Here is a 19,118-nt window from a genome sequence, read left to right as displayed (position 1 = left end):
TACGTTACTCATTCATGCATCTCAATTTGTCTGATTGGCCGATTGGCATATCTCCCAATCAAAACCTAGTTTTTCTTTTGGTAGAAGTTACCACTGAGGTACAGGTCCTTGCACGAAATGAACCTACAAAGTCACGCTGCAGGGACAGGTGACAGCTCCCCCTACTGACCAAAAATGTAGGCGACACTATGCATATTCAGACAAATACATACACATACACACCACACATATGCATGCACACATACAAAAACACCACTTACTCACATCTTCACTCCTGCCCTACATATATAGGCTTAAAAAGTGCTGAGCATATGGCAGGTAAGTTGATATCATTGAAAGGCATCCTCTTTCTGTGAAAAGCAGGAGTGCACTCCAGGTGGACTAATTTAATAACAACCACATAGGGGTGCCTGAGTGGCTCAGTCAGTTGAGTGCCAGGTCATGGTCTCATGCTTTGTGAGTTCGAGCCCTGCGTCGGGCTCTGTACTGACAGCTCAGAGCCTGGAGCCTGCTTCAAATTCTGTGTCTCCCTCTCTCTCTGCCCCTCCCCTGCTCACACTATGCCTCTCTCTCTCTCTCTAAAAAAAACCTAAATAAACATTAAAAAAATAACAACCACGTAAATCTACATGTCAAGCACTAAGCCTAGATTTTAATTTCAACCAGGTAAGAAGTACTCAGGGATAAACATCTGCATTAAGCTTAAGTGCAGCTATTTTTTTTTCATACTCTTAATGGTTTCTAACTCTTCCAGACTCTTTTTAATTTACTGAGCTCTTCGACATTCAGTGGGATGCTGAGTACTAAGGATACAGCAGTGACTCAAGCAGGCAAAATCTCTTCCTTCGTGGAGATTATATTCTAGTGGAGAGAAATAAATGTTCACATCAATTCACACTGATCTCTGAAGTCTTCAAGGTATGAAACATATCAAACAAGTAGAAGTGAGTTTTAATTGTTCCTTTAAGGGAATTTGGAAATGTGAGTTTTAATTCTATGACTGCTTAGGCACTGTAGCTGACCTGCTCCTTAGGAAATTGATAGCTCTATTTCTAGTTTCCTGCTGATGTTTTTAAGTAAGTTCAAAGTGCTAATAGAAATATTATGAAAATCAGATATTGTAATATGAAAAATGTAAAAAACAGTGGTGCCCGTGATATGGAATTCAGTGCGAGATATGCCCATGCAAGGGCACTTAACTGCTCTTTCTTTAAGACCTTGATCCTTTCCGTCTTCCGGTATTTGAGCCCTCTCTATCACTAAATTTATCATTCTCCTCATTTGCAGGGAGTTACGGAGAAATACTAAATAAAGCATGATCTGCAAAATCCCCGTAATCCTCAAAAGAGCAGGAAAGATCGCCAAAACAAAAATGCCTGTGTGCAGACCCTAGTGGGGGTTTGTGTTTAAGGTTACCTTCTGTTCAAGCTCTGTTTTTAAGCTACTCAGATTAGACTTTTGAAGCCGAAAGGTTACCTTTCTGAGGCTGATATGTGAGCATATTAATTAAGTCCAGAAATGGCCACAACTGGCCGTTGCGTTGCCATTTAGTTTGAGGCTGGCGTTGATTACCATTGGGGCAGATGGTGACTCACCACCTGCGCCCGAGCACGTGGGAGGCAGGAGACCAGTGCTCTCAGCTGCTCCTCTGTTCCCAACAGCAGCACAATAAGAAATGGGTGGCCTTGACCCCATTACACGTTCTTCTCTTCTTCCTCTGCTATTTTCATTCTCAGTTGAGAAGAGAAATGGTTCAAAACTGTTTGCAGCAAGACTCTTGAGGCAAACTAAAACATGCAGTGGATACATTCTAGTACTTTCTCAGCCTCCAAGATTCTTACCCTAGTGCTAAGGAGTTACACTTCATGTGACTGCCATGACTTTATTCCAAGTTTTTTTTTCTTGTTTGCAGAAAGCTACTGTTTTAATCATGCACTTGTATTTTTAAAAGCCAGAAACAGCAGTTGTAGGTCATTTATAGAATTCTATATTTCTTCGAGTGTCGTGTTGCTGTTTGGTCTCCTGGAAGAGGAAACAAAGACTTTGCAGCCAGAGCTCACTTCTGAAACTTCTTCACACTCTGAGACAGTCCCATGTTGTGTGACAAAGAACTCACCACAGAGATACCTGATGGGAGAATTAGGAGGTCAGGCACACAGGTCTCACTGGCTCAAATCAAGGTGTCAGTAGACCGGCATCCTTTCTAGAGGCTTTCGGGAACACTCTGTGTCCTACCTTTGGCAACTTCTAGAGCTGCTCCTATGCCTTGGTTTGTGGACCTCTCCCTCCAGCTTTGAAGCCAGCAACATAGTATCTTTCCGACGCCTCTTCCTTGTCACATCCCTGTCCCTGACTGTCTTCTGTCTCCCTCTTCCACTTTTAAGGACCTTTTTGATTACATGAAACCCACCTCCCTAATCCAGAAGAATCCCCTTAATTTACGATCAGCTGATTAGCAACCTTAATTCTACCTGGAATTTCAGTCCCCTTTTGCCATGTAACCTTACCTTATTCACAGGTTTTTGGGGTTTAAGACATCAAGTGGGAGAACATGTTTGGGATGCCTTATTCTCCCTACCACAGAGATAGTGGGTGAGTAATACTTATGTAAAGTTGATAGTGTAGGGTAAGTTTATATATCCACATAGCCACACTTGAATTAAAACCTTCAACCTCACCTCCAGATCATGGGGTGATTTGACAGCTCATTTTGGTCACTATTAATTGGACCAAATGCTATATCTGAATCGTTCATCCCTGTGTTAATAATTCACTCAATTTATATTCTAGCATGCAGACATGATATTAATATTAGTCCCTAGAAATCCACTTTAAAATTTCTGAGAATGGGGCCCCTGGGTGGCTCAGTTGGTTGAGCGTCCAACTTCGGCTCAGGTGATGATCTCGCAGTTCACGGGTTCGAGCCCCGGGCTGGGGTCTGTGCTGTCAGTGCAGAGCCTGCTTTGGATCCTCTGTCCCCCTCTCTCTGCCCCAGCCCCACTTGTGCTCTCTCTCTCTCTGTCTCAGAAATAAATAAACATTAAAAATATTTTAAATTTCTGAGCCCATAATCGATGTTAAAGTATCTTTCTCTATCAGTTGCATAGATATACAAAGACAACAAAAATGTTTGAGCAATGAAAAATCCTTGTTCTGCTTTTGCCTTCTTCCAAGGCAAGTAGGCTCTGAGGAACAAAAATGACTAATTTATGGAAGAAAAAAAAATACCCTTCCCCAAGCAAACAAACAAACAAACAACAAAGAAACAAAGAAGAGAAATAGGAGAGAGAAAAGGTAGGTTTAAAAAAAACCGTACTTTACTATTCATGGTGTGAGGCCAGCAGAGTTGCAGTGAGAAGCTTGTATATTGGCTCCTTGCTATGGCTCAAAAGTCTAATTTGCTCAAAAGTTTAATTTGCAGGGGCGCCTGGGTAGCTCAGTCGGTAGAGCGTCTGACTTTGGCTCAGGTCATGATCTCGTGGTCTGTGTGTTCGAGCCCCATGTCGGGCTCTGTGCTGACAGCTCAGAACCTGGAGTCTGCTTCAGATTCTGTGTCTCCGTCTCCTTCTGCTCCTCCCCCGCTCATTCTCTGTCTCTCTCTCTCTCCTTCAAAAATAAATAAAAAAACATTAAAAACATTTTTTTAAGTTTAATTTGCAGTTTTAGTGAATAATAACTCCTCATTTTTCCAACAGCAATTGATGAAGCAAAGTGCTAGCTTCTGGGATTATAAAGAGGAATGAGGCAGGATATAGGCATAAGGACACATAATTTGAGTGCAGTAATGGAAGTGTGTTAAGAAAGGTATTTGTCAGGGTGCCTGGGTGGCTCAGTCGGTTGGGCGTCCGACTTCGGCTCAGGTCATGATCTCACAGGTCGTGGGTTCGAGCCCCGCGTCGGGCTCTGTGCTGACAGCTCAGAGTCTGGAGCCTGCTTCTGATTCTGTGTCCCCCTCTCTCTCTGCCCCTCCCCTGTTCATTCTCTGTCTCTGTCTCAAGAATAAATGCACAATAAAAAAAAAATTTTTAAAAAGGAAGGTATTTGTGGATTTTTAAGGAAGCACCAAGAAAGGGGACCTAGCACATCTTGGAAAAGAAAAACAAAAACAGATTCAGGAATAACTTCCTAGCACATAGATGCCTGAGCTCAGTACTAGAGCATAAGAAGTATGAGTCATGTTGTGGGATAGTAGAGCAGCCAAGCCAGACTAGGAAAACCGTGAACTAAGGAACAGAAAGTGATGGAGCCCCTTGTGTACCAGGACCTCCAAGCTTCTCATGCTCAACATGGTCAGCTTCTCATTCTTCAAGATTCACTTCAAAAACCTTCTCCTCTGGGAGCACGTGGGTGACTCAGTCAGTTCAGCGTCAGACTCCCGCTCAGGTCATAATCTCAAGGTTCGTGAGTTCGAGCCCTGCATCGGGCTCGGATGCTCTGTTTCCCCCTCTCTCTCTGCCCGTCCCCTGCTTGTGCTCTCTCTCTCCCTCTCTCAAAAATAAACATTAAAAAAATAAAATTTTACAAACTTAAAATAAAAACACCTCCTCTGAGAAGTCTTCCCTAATCCACCCTTCTTGAACCATAACTCCCCAGTAATTCATTATCATAGCACCCTATTTACTTCTTTACTGGTGTTTATTACGACCTTTAACCACGTTAATGTATATGTTTGGTGTTTTGCTTCTCTTCCCCCTTACTAGGATGTAAACGGTCAGACACTACCACCATTGCATTTTTCTAGAATGTTTCATTAATGGAATATTCATTGCGATAATGAATATTTTTGTGATAATTGCTTATATTCTTCATCTCATTTCAGCTGCCAATGAACTGCAAGAAATCATAGTGGAGCTGGAAAAAGTCCAGGAAAATTTGAAACTTGCACATGGCCATCCAAATGCAACAGTGTCCCCAGGGAAGATAATATCCTGGGATTTTGCTTGTAGAAGCAGAATGAGAGAGTATAAACAAGCTTGGAAATGTAATCCTTTCTCATGGCTTTAGGATAACTAAAATCATTTTTAGCTATGTTAATCTGGTCACCCTTCGGGTAAATATCCTTCTGATATTTGCATTTGTAATACAAGAAGGCAGATTAAAAAACTGAAACCATCGTGTTACTTGACATCCATGAGGAATATATTTGAAGGCATTTATTTCATGGATACACAAATGCATACATGCCATTTTCTTTTACAGGTCTATTTTTTTCCCCTCTGAAAGCTCTTTAAAAAATCACTTCACAATGTCATGTTGAGATATAGGTTCTACCTGTAAGGTAAAGCACATTCCCAAGATAAGTGACTCCATACATTTGAAAGCTGAGATCGGTTCTCCCTGGCTTTTGTGGGAAATAGTCAGACATGTATCTTCCAATTTAGAGTTCTACCAAATCATTGGTTATAACTAGACAAAACCCCATCTTGTGTGATAATGCTTTAGGCCCGACTTAAGGTAAAACTGCAGAGGGAAAGACTTTAAAAGAAATAAGACAACAAGACTATCATCATATTCATAAGAGTTTCGAGTAGTATTTTAAAAGCAACAACTCTGAAACCTAAAATAATTTTACACACACACATAAAATAGTGTGTGTATTTGTGATACGTATGGATAGATAGATAGATAGATAATATATGTTATATTTTGTGTGTTAAGGAACAACTGTGTTATAGATACTCACTCCTCAACCACCCCCTCTTATATAAGCATGTTCATAGATAAATAATATGCTGTTTTGGATTTTTGACATGGCTGACACCCCCTCCCATGCTGAGTTATGGCTGTCATAACTGACTATGAATAGCAAAAGCCACACTCAGATGCTGACTCACAGGTTACAGTCCTCTACTCGCCTCTCTCGGGCTCCATGTCTGGGTCCTTAACATTTGTTTTTACTGGAAGAGACCCAGTCCTGAGGCAATTCCACACATGGTTGGCCAATTTTAGCCTTCAGGCCTGTCACCTCTTTCTTACTGGGTTTTGGCTTCTCACTTGGCTTAGAACACTTAGAATGTTCTTTGTCTGAGGGTAAGAAACTGCTCCTGCCTCAGGCTGCATTGTCACAGGTTGAGCTAACACCTGCCCACGTTCCCCATCCCACACACACTGACACCCACGCACACGCACACCCACACCCACACCCACACCCACCCCCACACACACACACACACACAGAAACACACATGCTTTCCTAGGCAGAAATAAGGATTTCATTTCCCAGGACTATTTTTTTTAGATTTTATTTTCTTTCCCATAGCTGGTAGCTTACAGGCAAACACAGCAAGTACATAAGACATACTTGATGAAGACTCAGCCATCATGCCCCCCTTTGCACACAAACACAGCATCTAAAAGTAAGACAACATGGGGCGCCTGGGTGGCTCAGTCAGTTAAGCGGCTGACTTCGGCTCAGGTCATGATCTCACAGCTTGTGAGTTCAAGCCCGGCATCAGGCTCTGTGCTGACAGCTCGGAGCCTGGAGCCTGCTTCGGATTCTGTGTCTCCCTCTCTCTCTCTGCCCCTCCCCCGCTCACACTCTGTCTCTCTCTCTCTCTCTCAAAAAATAAATAAACATTTAAAAAAACATTTTAAAACTAAGACAACATGTTCATGTTTCACATGAAAGATATCATCTCTCATTTTTTTTATTTAGAAAAAAATTGGTAAACAAGTAAGCAAGAAACATATAGCTCAAACAGATCTTTTTAAAAAAGAAAAAACTTTAAAAAAAACTCCTTTTTTAAATTTTAATAAGATGCCTTGTTCAAAAACAGAACACTGCATTTTGCCTTAAAAAAAAAAAGAAAAGAAAAAGAAACACACAATTATTTCTATTTCCGGTTGCACTGGACACAGTCAGAATGATGGAGCAGGCCAAGCCAGAGACAGTCACCTCCAGCATCAAGGTTATCTTGTAAGAGTCCAGAAAAACTGGAGGACGTTTCACTTGCAATCTTTTCCTCATCAGAACCTTTTCCCTCAATTATAAGGATTATAAACCAATCTTCAATTACTAATTACTTATTGATTTTCAGTGGTGCAATAGAATCATTCATTGTTTCACAGACTGCCATTAATTCCCTTGCTGTATTTACATTTTTAAATTCACTTCAATGTAACAAATGTTTATTTTAGTCTTACCATCCTGACCTCTGATTTACTTCATTGTTTACGAGATTCCTGTCTGTAAACAGTATCCAACCTCCTGATCTTAACTGTTCGGTTCCCAAGACCTCATGTGGTAGTGAATGAATAGTGTGGCAGAGATTTGTCATGGATGTTACAGAGAAAGAATGTTTCCAATCCCAGAACTGTGGGTACTTATCTCTGATACAAGAGAGAACAGGAAAATAACTCAAAGAGAGGAAAAAGTATTGTGAAAAATAATCACGTTGGAACCGAATAGTATTTCTGAAAATGCATGCAGCATCCCCAAAATGCATCTTGAAATGAATTAAATATTTGTTAATTCTTAAACTTCCTAGTGACTGATGAATTACCAGGGATTCCATAGGAAATATTTCAATATGGCTTCCAAATGAAAGAGTTACTAAGCTAAATTCAAAGCTCAAGAAACTCATGAAAATGTTCTGAGAAACGCTTAACTTTGGACTTTGCAAAGCTTGGAAGAGAATTAATTTTAGGACAAGAATTACATTGAAGTATGCAATTATAAACATGAATTTTATTTTAGCATACTTTTATCCCCCCAAACCCATATTCTTACTCCATACTTCTTTAAAGCGCTGATGTTTCAAAAGCATCATAGCAAATTAAACATGAAGACAGTTGGCTAAAATCATTTAATCTTACTGGAACAAAATATCAACTGTAAAGGTAAATTGTGACTTAAAGGATAAACAAAAATATGACTCCCCACTGGCTGCAAAAATAATGGCTGACAATCTTCCTGTTGTAGAACATTTAAGAATTTATGCCACTAAAATTTATGGTGATATAGTGATGTTTCTCTAACATTTAGATCATTAATTAAACATAATTAGTTATGTTTCTTTATGGGAGAATAATTTTATCTTTAGAAGACAAGCGGATAACTTAGTGGTCGGGGTGGCCTGTATTTTACTTTCATGATATTTGTGGATAGTCAAAGTCCAGGGAAAGAATATGGTGGAAGAGTGTCTCAGAATTATGATGGAAAATACAGAGATGCCTTGTGGATGCTGGGATAGGGCAGTTGGAAGTCTAGAGGGACAAATATTGGAAAATCCTGGAGAATCTAGCCCTCCAGGGCACGGTTTATACAACGCTCTCATTCTGTTCTAGGAACAAGGAGTTTATGTGACTTATAGCTAGTGAATGCTGAGCTGAAGTCCCTGAACTTCTCATCTGGTGCTTTTCAGGTACCTCTTATTTCTGCCCATCTCTTCAGAACAGACAGGTATTGCAAGGAAACATTAACAGATGTGCAGGCAGGCAGCCCTCTGTTTGCCTTCCCAAACCTGAATTCAATTTATGGCAAGAAAAAAATGAATCAAATATGAATATTTCTTATCTTTCATAGGAGTAAAGCATTGCTAATGTCTTTATTTGAAAGATGCTCAGTACCTGGTAAAAAGTAACATGGTGACAGTTTAACATAGACTTTCTCTTGTGCTCCTTACCATCATCAAGGCTGTAGTTCATGTGTGTAGCACAGTTGATTAGAACATTGGGATAATCGCGGGTTTGGTTTCTGTGGGGGGTGCATGCTGTATATCCCTCACTGGCTTTTAATTAAAGCAGATAATTATCTTTCAAATGCTAAGGGCAAGAAAATTTTGATGGATTGTTACTTTAAATCTTGACAACTTACTGAAAACAGATGTGGAGTTATAATGGCCCCTATCAACTGTATCTATAAAGTATAAAGGATCCTATTAATATCAGTGTCTTAATAAACATTTAAACGTCGTGATTCTGTTTTGAATTTTGTGCCTGCCTTCCCCCCGGCCCCCTGCCCCAGTGGTTAAAGATTAAAATTGAACAGGTTAGTGCCAGGTTAGTGATGAAGTTTGCTCTCAGACGTTACTGTATATTACTCAGATTACCTAAATACAGGAGTGGTGAGGTCTAGAATCTGAATAATTTAAACGGTGGGAGCATGGGGCCTCCTGGGTGGCTCAATCCATTAAGCATCCAGCTTTGGCTCAGGACACGATCTCACAGTTTGTGAGTTTGAGCTCTGCATCAGGGCTTTCTGCTGTCAGCACAGAGCCCACTTTGGATCCTCTGTCCCCCTCTGTCTTTCTGCCCCTCACCCACTCACACACACGCATGCTCTCTCCCTCTCTCAAAATAAATAACTTAAAAAAATAATAAATGGTTGGAGCATAGAGAAAACATCCATGATGAAACATTTAATGAAAAATCTCAACAGCAGGCATATGTTGGAATAAAACAATGGAATTTTTTGTTAAAACATATGTCCACATGTATTTTCAAAACTCTTATCGTAACAGAAAATGCAGACAGTTTTAGCCTGCAAACTTTTTTCCAGCCTTATACCTCGGAAACATAAAATTTGAGAAATGATCTTGACTATTTCCAAAATGCAAGTAATAATTCGCTAAAAAATAAATCAGAGAATAAAAATTGTGTTACAACGGTATATAACTAAATCAGAACAAAACGCCGCAGTTCCCTCAAGTTACATGGGCTGAACTGGTGTTTCCACAGCAATGAGAGATGTGAACACTGGAGTGTAGCATGAAACAAACATGGTCCCAGCTCACTTATTTGAATTTATTGTAAAATTTACAAACCGACGTTTAACTGTCACGTAACTATAAAACATAGTCGGTGTTCCATGCACACTGGTCTGGGAGAATAAAAATGTCACAGAAGCCTTGAATCTCAGAGTCATAGTGAACTTCAAATGACATCTGATCCAATGATTTCCCTGACTCTTGAATTCTTCTCATAACTTCCCAGCCTAATGACCATTTAAACTTCATCCATGTGTCTGATGGTGGAAGAGAATTTGAATAGTGGTTAAGCAGACATTTCAAATCTTCTGTCAAAAACAAGCTAATCAGTTGTAGCAGGTCCACGTTATATACTGTGAAGTCTCAGATGCCCGGCAAAGAATCTGTTATCCACTCACAAAATGATGCTGAGGTATACTAGCACAAGAAAACAGATATTCGCAGGTAGAAAAACACTTGGTTTCATCAGGATTTTGTAAGGATGGACCAGTGGATCATGGAAAACACTTTGAAGAGTTATGAATTTATGAGACATAATTCTTGAATTTTATTTTTTATATCATTCTCTAGGTGATAAAATGATTGCTTTTGATGTGGAGTCTAGCTTCTAACAAATCCTACCTCACTGGAGATTTGCATAAAGAAGACTTTCATTTGCATAAAGAAGATATTTCGTGAGATATCTGAAAGCAAAGCAAAGAGAGGACGAATAGTGTGAGAGCTCAAGTATATTCCTCTGCCTTTTAATATGCTTTGCCAAGTTTCCTACAACTATCTTACTTTATTTTTATTTTATTTTATTTTATTTTATTTTATTTTATTTTATTATTTTATTTTTGAATCTTAACTTACTCAATGTTGGGATTTTAAAAAATCTGACAATTTACGCTCATGACTAGTAAAGGAACACCCTATCCTAATAAATCTAAAGACGCAAAAGTATTATTTTCTAAGGAATAATTGGGCCCCAAACTTTTAAAGCGGTTTCACTTAATGGGATGTTACCTGTTACTCGGATTGCATTAATTCCAGTATGAAAACGTACTCTTATGATCTTCAGAGTCTTTATGACTTTCTAAACTGTGCTGTTGATGAATTCATGGCACATCTTTTCAGAAATCTTATGACGACTAAAACTCGGTTGATTCCTCAAGACCTAGAGAAATGAACACTGGATTACATTAGAAATAGCAAACTCCCAGGGTGCCTGGGTGGCTCAGTTGGTTTAACGTCTGACTTTAGCTCAGGTCATGATCTCACAGTCTGTGAGTTCGAGCCCCACGTGGGGCTCTGTGCTGACAGCTCAGAGCCTGGAGCCCGCTTCAGATTCTGTGTCTCCCTCTCTCTCTGCCCCTCCCCTGCTCATGCTCTGTCTCTCTCTGTCTCAAAAATAAATAAAAATATTTTTTAAAAAATTAAAAAATTTAAAAAAAAAAATGGCAAATTCCCTAAACACCCTATTGCAGGCGTCCTACAATTGCTGACAGGTAAGATGATTTGTGGTATTCATTCTGCAGTAGCCAATACCGTAATATGTGTTCCGACTCTGTTTACAAACTGGCCCATGTGGCACTCTTATGAAAAATAGGTTTTTCCTAAAGTTGTGAGTTATTTAAAGAATAAAACTGACTTTGTTGAATATTTTACTACGTACCAGATGCTGATTTGTTAATCAGCTTTATTGTGGTATAATTTCTTTTTTTTTCTTTTTAATTTTTTTTTTAACGTTTATTTATTTTTGAGACAGAGAGACAGAGCATGAACAGGGGAGGGGCAGAGAGAGGGGGAGACACAGAATCTAAACAGGCTCCAGGCTCTGAGCTGTCAGCACAGAGCCTGACGCGGGGCTCGAACTCACGGACCGTGAGATCATGACCTGAGCTGAAGTCGGACGCTTAACCGACCGAGCCACCCAGGTGCCCCTATTGTGGTATAATTTCACTAAAATGAACTCTTCAGTAAGATGAACTTTTTTTTCTATTCAAGTGACCCCTTTAAGTGTGTAGTTCACTGAGTTTTAACAAATGTATATGCTGTGTAACAAATACCAGATCAAGATACAAACATTTCATCATTCCATTCCCTTCTCTAAAGAACCATTGATCTTGTGGTTATATAGGCCTATTCTGGAATTTCATGTAAATGAATTATTCAGTAGCTCCTATTTTATATTTAAATTTTTCCCTTTTTTACTCAGCATGATGTTTTTAAGAATCACCCATATTTGTTTTATTTCAGGTCATTCCTTTCTATCCTTCAGTATTTCTGTTGTATGGATAGGCCACAATTTGTTTCTGTAGTCACCTGTTGTTAGGCTATTATGTAAAAGTGGTTTTTATGAATATATCTTTGTATAGATATATGTTCTTATTTCTTTTCAATAAAAACATACAAGTAGAATCCTGGGTCAATGTCGTTGTGAGAAAAAAGAATAGGGTTTCTTCTCTCATCAAACTTACATGCAAACTTAATTGGATTTACATGAAGAGTCATAGACCCTGGGTTTTTAAAAATTGAACTGAAATACAAGGTATATTGATTTTCTATTGCTTTAAAACAAATTACTACAAATTCAGTGGCTTAAAACAACATGTGGTGAATGTCTGTTTCTATGATTCATGAGTGTAACCTAGTTGGATCTCTGTCCAGGATCCAATATAGTTGTAATCAAGATGTTGGTCAGGATGTGGTCCTTTCTAGAGTTTGGGATCCTCTTCCAAATTCCTGCGGCTATTGGCAGAAATCAGGATTCTTTATGGTTGTAGGACTGATGTTCTTATTTTCTTGCCAGCTGTTATCAGGGAGCTGAGCTCAACTGCTAGAAGCTGGTCTCTTCCCATGTGACCCTCTCACAGACCTTTCACAATATGGAGCCTGCTTCCTGAAGGAATCTCCTGAAGAGATTCCTGAATATAAGAATCTCTCTTATTCCTAGGAGAGCCCCAGTCCATCTTTTGGATGGTTCATCTCATTAGGGCTGGCTTACACAAGATAATCTCCCCCTTACTCAACTCAAAGTCACCTGATTATGGACCTTAATTATATCTGAAAACTCCTTTTGCTGTAAAATGTAACATAATCATGGGAGTGATACCTTATTTTCACAGTCTTGCCTACACTCAAGCGTAGGAAATTATACAGGGCATATATTTAGGGTCAGGTATCTTAGGGGTTATTTTAGAATCCAGTCTACCATACAAGGCAATACGTTGGATTTATTCAAGTTTATTGACTTTATCTCTATACTTCTCTTCACTTGAGTGTTTATTTTTCTGAGCACAATAAAGTAGTAATTTTGCCACACAAGGGAAAGATTTAACTTCCATTGCCCTAGAAGGATCATGCCACATGTGTTTTTGTTCTATTATAGAGTGTCTACTTTAATCATTTCAAAATAGCCACTTTGAGAAAAAAAATCTTATTTTTTGGATCTGAGTAATTTACTGACTATAATAACAGGGTTTTTTTTTATGACATTAAATGCCTTTGATTTTGGATTTGTTTGTTTCTTTTGAGTCATCATCTGAAAGTTATTTAAATGAGTTTAAGTATACTCTTAGATATATCTTACATTAATCCTGTTCTCCTTTAGAATGGGACAAATATCTAAAGACACCACTCAAAATAGATGGCCCATAAAGCTGCAGAAGAAACAGTAAAGGAGCTAATGGAAAACTGGAAGGATAAAACAGTAAAGAACTCCCCCTCTCAATATTAAATGTAAACCAGGTCAAACTCTTCTTAATTTGGACTAGAATGAGATGGTGTAGTCCGTAATAAGCAGAATTGTTAATAACATCGGGTTAAGCATATACATAAAACTCAAAAGCATGTCTGGTGAGTCGCCATCAGATACGAGAGACATATCCCAAGTAAATTCTGCAGCTTGGTGGAGATTTGGGAATGCTTCATTAATCTGTTTCTAAGTGCTGTGCCAGATGTTAATTTTAGATATTTGGAATATAACACCCAAACTCTTCAACACTGAAATAAATGCTATTTTGTAACTTCCTGTGCTGAATGCTGAGGGGGGAAGGATCTTTCTTTCTTTCTTTCTTTCTACCATTTTTTAATGTTTGTTTATTTATTTATTTATTTATTTATTTATATTTTTTACCATTTAATTTAATTAATTTATTTTTTTAAATATACATCCAAGTTAGTTAGCATATAGTTCAACAATGATTTCAGGAGTAATTCCTTGATGCCCCCTACCCATTTAGCCCATCCCCCCTCCCACAACCCCTCTAGTAACCCTTTATTTGTTCTCCATATTTAAGAGTCTCTTATGTTTGTCCCCCTCCCTGTTTTTATGTTATTTTTGCTTCTCTTCCCTTATGTTCAACTGTTTTGTATCTTGAAATTCTCATATGAGTGAAGTCATGTGATATTTGTCTTTCTCTGACTAATTTCGCTTAGCATAATACCCGCTAATTCCTAAGTGAAATAAGCCATACAGAGAAAGACAGATACCATATGGTTTCACTCTTATGTGGATCCTGAGAAACTTAACAGAAACCCATGGGGGAGGGGAAGGAAAAAAAAAAAAAGAGGTTAGAGTGGGAGAGAGCCAAAGCATAGGAGACTGTTAAAAACTGAGAACAAACTGAGGGTTGATGGGGGGTGGGAGGGAGGGGAGGGTGGGTGATGGGTATTGAGGAGGGCACCTTTTGGGATGAGCACTGGGTGTTGTATGGAAACCAATTTTACAATAAATTTCATATATTGAAAAAAAAAATACCCACTAATTCCATCCACGTAGTTGCAAATGGTAAAATTTCATTTTTGATTGCCCAGTAATACTCCATTGTGTGTGTATGCGTGTGTGTGTGTATATATATATATGTGTATATATATATATATATATATATATATGCCACATCTTTATCCATTCATTCATCAATGGACATTTGGGCTCTTTCCGTACTTTGGCTATTGTTGATAGTGCTGCTATAAATATTGGGGTGCATGTGTCCCTTCAAAACGGCATACTTGTATCCCTTGGATAAATACCTAGTAGTGCAATTGCTGAGTTGTAGGGTAGTTCTCTTTTTAATTTTTTGAAGAACCTCCATTCTGTTTTCCAGAGAAGCTGCACCAGTTTGTATTCCCACCAACAGTGCAAAAGAGATCCTCTTTCTCCACATCCTCGCCAACATCCGTTGTTGCCTGAGCTGTTAATGTTAACCATGCTGACAGGTGTGAGGTGATATCTCATGGTGGTTTTGATTTGTATTTCCCTGATGATGAGTGATTTTGAGCCTTTTTTCTCATGTGTCGGTTGGCCATCTGGATGTCTTCTTTGGAGAAGTGTCTATTCATGTCTTTTGCCCATTTCTTCACTGGATTATTTGTTTTTTGGGCGTTGAGTTTGGTAAGTTCTTCATAGATTTTTGGATACCAACCCTTTATCTGATATGTCATTTGCAAATATCTTCTCCCATTCTGTCGGTTGCCTTTTAGTTTTGCTGATTGTTTCCTTTGCCGTGCAGAAGCTTTTTATTTTGATGGGGTCCCAGTTGTTCATCTTTGCTTTTGTTTCCCTTGCCTCCGGAGACGTGTTGAGTAAAAAGTTGCTGCAGCCAAGGTCAAAGAGGTTTCTTCCTGCTTTCTCCTCGAGGATTTTGATGGCTTCCTGTCTTACATTTAGGTCTTTTATCCATTTCGAGTTTATTTTTGTGTATGGTGGAAGAAAGGGGTCCAGGTTCATTTTTCTGCATGTCACTGTCCAGTTTTCCCAGCACCACTTGCTGAAAAGACTGTCTTTATTCCTTTTAGCATTTATTTTTAAAGAAACGTTTCATGCATATGTGATGATTTAATATATGTATTCATTGTGAAATGGTCACCATAACCAAGTTAGTTAATGCATTCATCACTTCTCATAGTTACCATTTCTTTTTCATCATATTGGAAAAATATTTCATCTTATCCCAAGGAGAAAATATGAAGTCAGAAACCCAAATGAATGCATTTGTAGAAAATTCCATTATCTATATTAAAAAAAGAAAGTAATTATATAAATTATTGAACAAAATATTTCACAAAGACAGCATTTATGTTTGATTTTAGAATGTTCTTAAATTGTATTACCAGGATCTAATCTCCCTGGTTAAAAAAAAAACTCCAATTAAAACAGCAATAGAAGATTATAAGTTTGTTTAACCCTTTGGAAAGTCAACTGAAATAAATTAGCCAAGGCTAAAAGATTCCACTATAATGAAGTGATAAGAAAGTTGGCTTCCCCATTCAGCAGACCTGTTCCATATGACTCCCTGCATACCCCATCCTTCCCAGTCTCTGGAACATCATCACAAGGGCTCTTTCTGCACTTTATAAATTTGATCCAAGTTGAGGCAAAGACAAAACCAAGTCTTCTTATATTTATTTTTTATCCTTTATGATGACTATGAAACATAGTTAATAGGCAAACTGAGATATCATAATAAATAAAGTAAAACAAAAGAAAACAAAACTAAGAAACCAACAACACTTGAAATCAAAGCAGGATTATCCAACTGAACTGGAAGGATCTTCAAAGATTGTCAAGGGCACATGAATGGGTGGTTGAAATTTGATTTCAATTATCTCAATTGTCAAGTATCTTGATATTATAATGCCATAGGAATAAAAACATACACAAACTGAATCTAAAATGTGCATTTGGGGGTGCCTGGATGGCTCAGTCAGTTAAGCGTCAGACTCTTGATTTCAGCTCACATCATGATCTCACAATTCGTGAGATTGAACCCCATGATGGGCTCTGGGATATGTGCTGACAGCACAAAGCCTGCTTGAGATTCTCTCTTTCCTCTCTCAGCCCCTCCCCAACCCCCATATGCATGCACTCTCTCTGTCTCTTACAAAATAAATAAACTTTAAAAAACTAAAATGTGCATTTGAAAGCTAGATAGCCCACCTAACTAACCGTGACTTTGAACGAGTTAATTAACTTCTGTGTGTTAAAATATTTGCCTGTTAGAATGAGGGTAAAAGAGTACCTACATCATAGGATTGTCATAAGATGATAAGTGGAAAGATTTTAGGGGTGTGCCTGGTTGAGAGTGCATGCCCAATACATTTTAGCTATGACCATTATTTTTAAAAATGTTTATTTATTTTTGAGAGAGAGAGAACACATGTGCACAGGGGAGGGGCAGAAAGAGAGGGAGACAGAGGATCCAAAGAAGCCTTGCTCTGTCAGTGCAGAGCCCAATGTGGGGCTTGAACTCATGAACAACTGTGAGCCCATGACCTGAGCCGAAGTCAGACGCTTAATCAACTGAGCCAACTAGGTGTCCCTATCACCATTATTCTTAAATCATAAACTTGGAACTGTGGTGAAAACACTGTAAACATAGGTAATAATGATTTTTTTCTACTAGACTATATACATAATGCTTTTTTTGCCATCTATCGAGACAGGAAATACTGATTAAATATTTTCAAATATCTTTTTTAAGAAAAAGTATTTGAATTCGAAGAATAGAAATTGTAATCCTTTATTTGCTAATAACTTCATTTTTTCTAAATTTTTAATTTAATTTTTTCTAAATGTTTAATTAAAAAAAGCACTTATTGAGTTCCTACCATGTGTAAACCCCCTTCTCAGCCACTAAGCCTCTAGAGATGAATAAAAACATAGACTGTGTACTCAGAGGTGTAATAATATCAGAAAACATTTATTGCACATCTATTTACTGCATGAGAAAGTGCTCTGCCAAAGAGTTCAGGTACGTATGTATCATCTGTTCTCAGAGCATTACTGTGAGTTGTATGATATTCGCACTGCCTTTTTCTAAGTGAGAATAGAGGGACTTGGGAGGCTGTGCAGATTCACAGCTCATTAGTGGACAAGTCGGGATTCATTGAGGTCCAGGTGTGGAAATACTTCACATTTATATGAAATATTAATAATATTTTATATATAAAATAATTCCCTCCGGAATCCAATTAGCCGTGAGTCATCAGTTTTAAGGTGAAGACATATGACCTGACATGGACCTCTTTTTTCCTCATTTTCAGCCTGCCCACATGTCATAAAAGTGCTTGCTTTAGACTCTCATGTATGAGAATTATATTGAGAAAGTCAGAATATTCCTTTTTTTTTTTTTTTTAGGTTTATTATTTAGAGAGAGAGAGAGGAGAGTGCAAGTGAAGGGGTGGGTAGAGAGAGAGGGAAAGACAAAGAATTTCAAGCATGCTCAGCACAGAGCCGGATGGGGGGCTGGATCCCACAACCAGGGAACACCACCTGAGCAGACTTCAAGAGTCAGACGCTCAACCAGCTGAGCCACCCAGGCGCCCCGAGAAAGTCAGAGTATTTCTAATAGGTAAAGGGAAATAAAGAGAAATGAATGGAAAAGCAACAGGAGGGAGGAAAGGGAAGAAGGTAAATGAAAGGCTTGGGGAAAGATTCAGGTTTGGGGTTTTAGTTTCTTATAATTTGGGGTACTGCAAACCAACAGCCAGTAGATGGCGCAAGAGTATGCTTATTCCAACCTCCGTCAAAGTTGGCTGGGTCCCCTTCCTCCTGCTTACCCAAACAAAACAAAACAAAACGGAAAAAAAACCCAGGACTGATCAAATACCGGGGGTCGAGCATTGAGTACTTGTTAGTGATGCTAGCTTTAAACTAGATTATATTTTCAACCATTTCGTGAAAAAGGGCACTGTTTGAAATGGGGTGAGTGCTGTTGTGAGGAAATGCTAGAATGCAATATGCCTGGTAATCTTTCTATTCAGTATTCTTCCTCTCCGGTGTTTTTTTTTTTCCCCGTGGCCACTTTGTAAATACAAAGTCAATGCAACTTTAGAGATTCCCGGTTGCACATAATAAATGCAATGCGAAGGAGGCTAAAAACGCTTATGTCTCAACTTATTTCTCGGACTGAAATAGAGAATGAAAACAATAAAATGTCAGTTTGAGGAGATTTTATTTTATTATTTTTTATTTTTTTAAGTTTATTTATTTGGAGAGAGGGAGCAGCAGAGAAAGAGGGCGAAAGAGAATTGCAAGCAGGCTCTCCACCGTCAGAGCAGAGCCCAACATGGGGCTCGAACTCACAAGCCGTGAAACCATGACCTGGGCCAAAATCAAGAAAGAGCCAGTGGTTTAATTGACTGAGCCTCCCACATGCCCATAACATGATGTTAAGTAAGAATACCCTGACAGGTAAAAAACAAACAAAAAACAACTTTAAAATTTGTCAACCAATGAACACAGTCATACATTTCCAAGAAACTAATAAAGTTTGGTTTCTGATAAACTAATAGCCATTTCATCCCTGACCCGGGTTCTTCTCCAACAAACACCTGCTCATTAAAGTGTCATCTGTCTCTGACCCATGATGCTCCCGGCTTGCTGAGGAATGGTTACTTGTCATTTTCAGGACAACAATATCTTTAATT

The 19,118-nt window shown here is 38.6% G+C and overlaps 1 pseudogene; it reads right to left on the bottom strand.

Annotated features, from left to right (window-relative positions):
- Positions 1-766: 766 nt before the first annotated feature.
- The window catches only part of LOC125924268 (cytochrome P450 1A1-like), a 43,668-nt pseudogene continuing 25,316 nt past the window's right edge, over positions 767-19,118 (bottom strand).

This window comes from Panthera uncia, chromosome D4 (genome assembly GCF_023721935.1).
Source record: "Panthera uncia isolate 11264 chromosome D4, Puncia_PCG_1.0, whole genome shotgun sequence".
NCBI lineage: Eukaryota > Metazoa > Chordata > Mammalia > Carnivora > Felidae > Panthera > Panthera uncia.
Note: the sequence above shows the minus strand (reverse complement) of the source record. Positions and strands in the feature narration are given on the sequence as shown.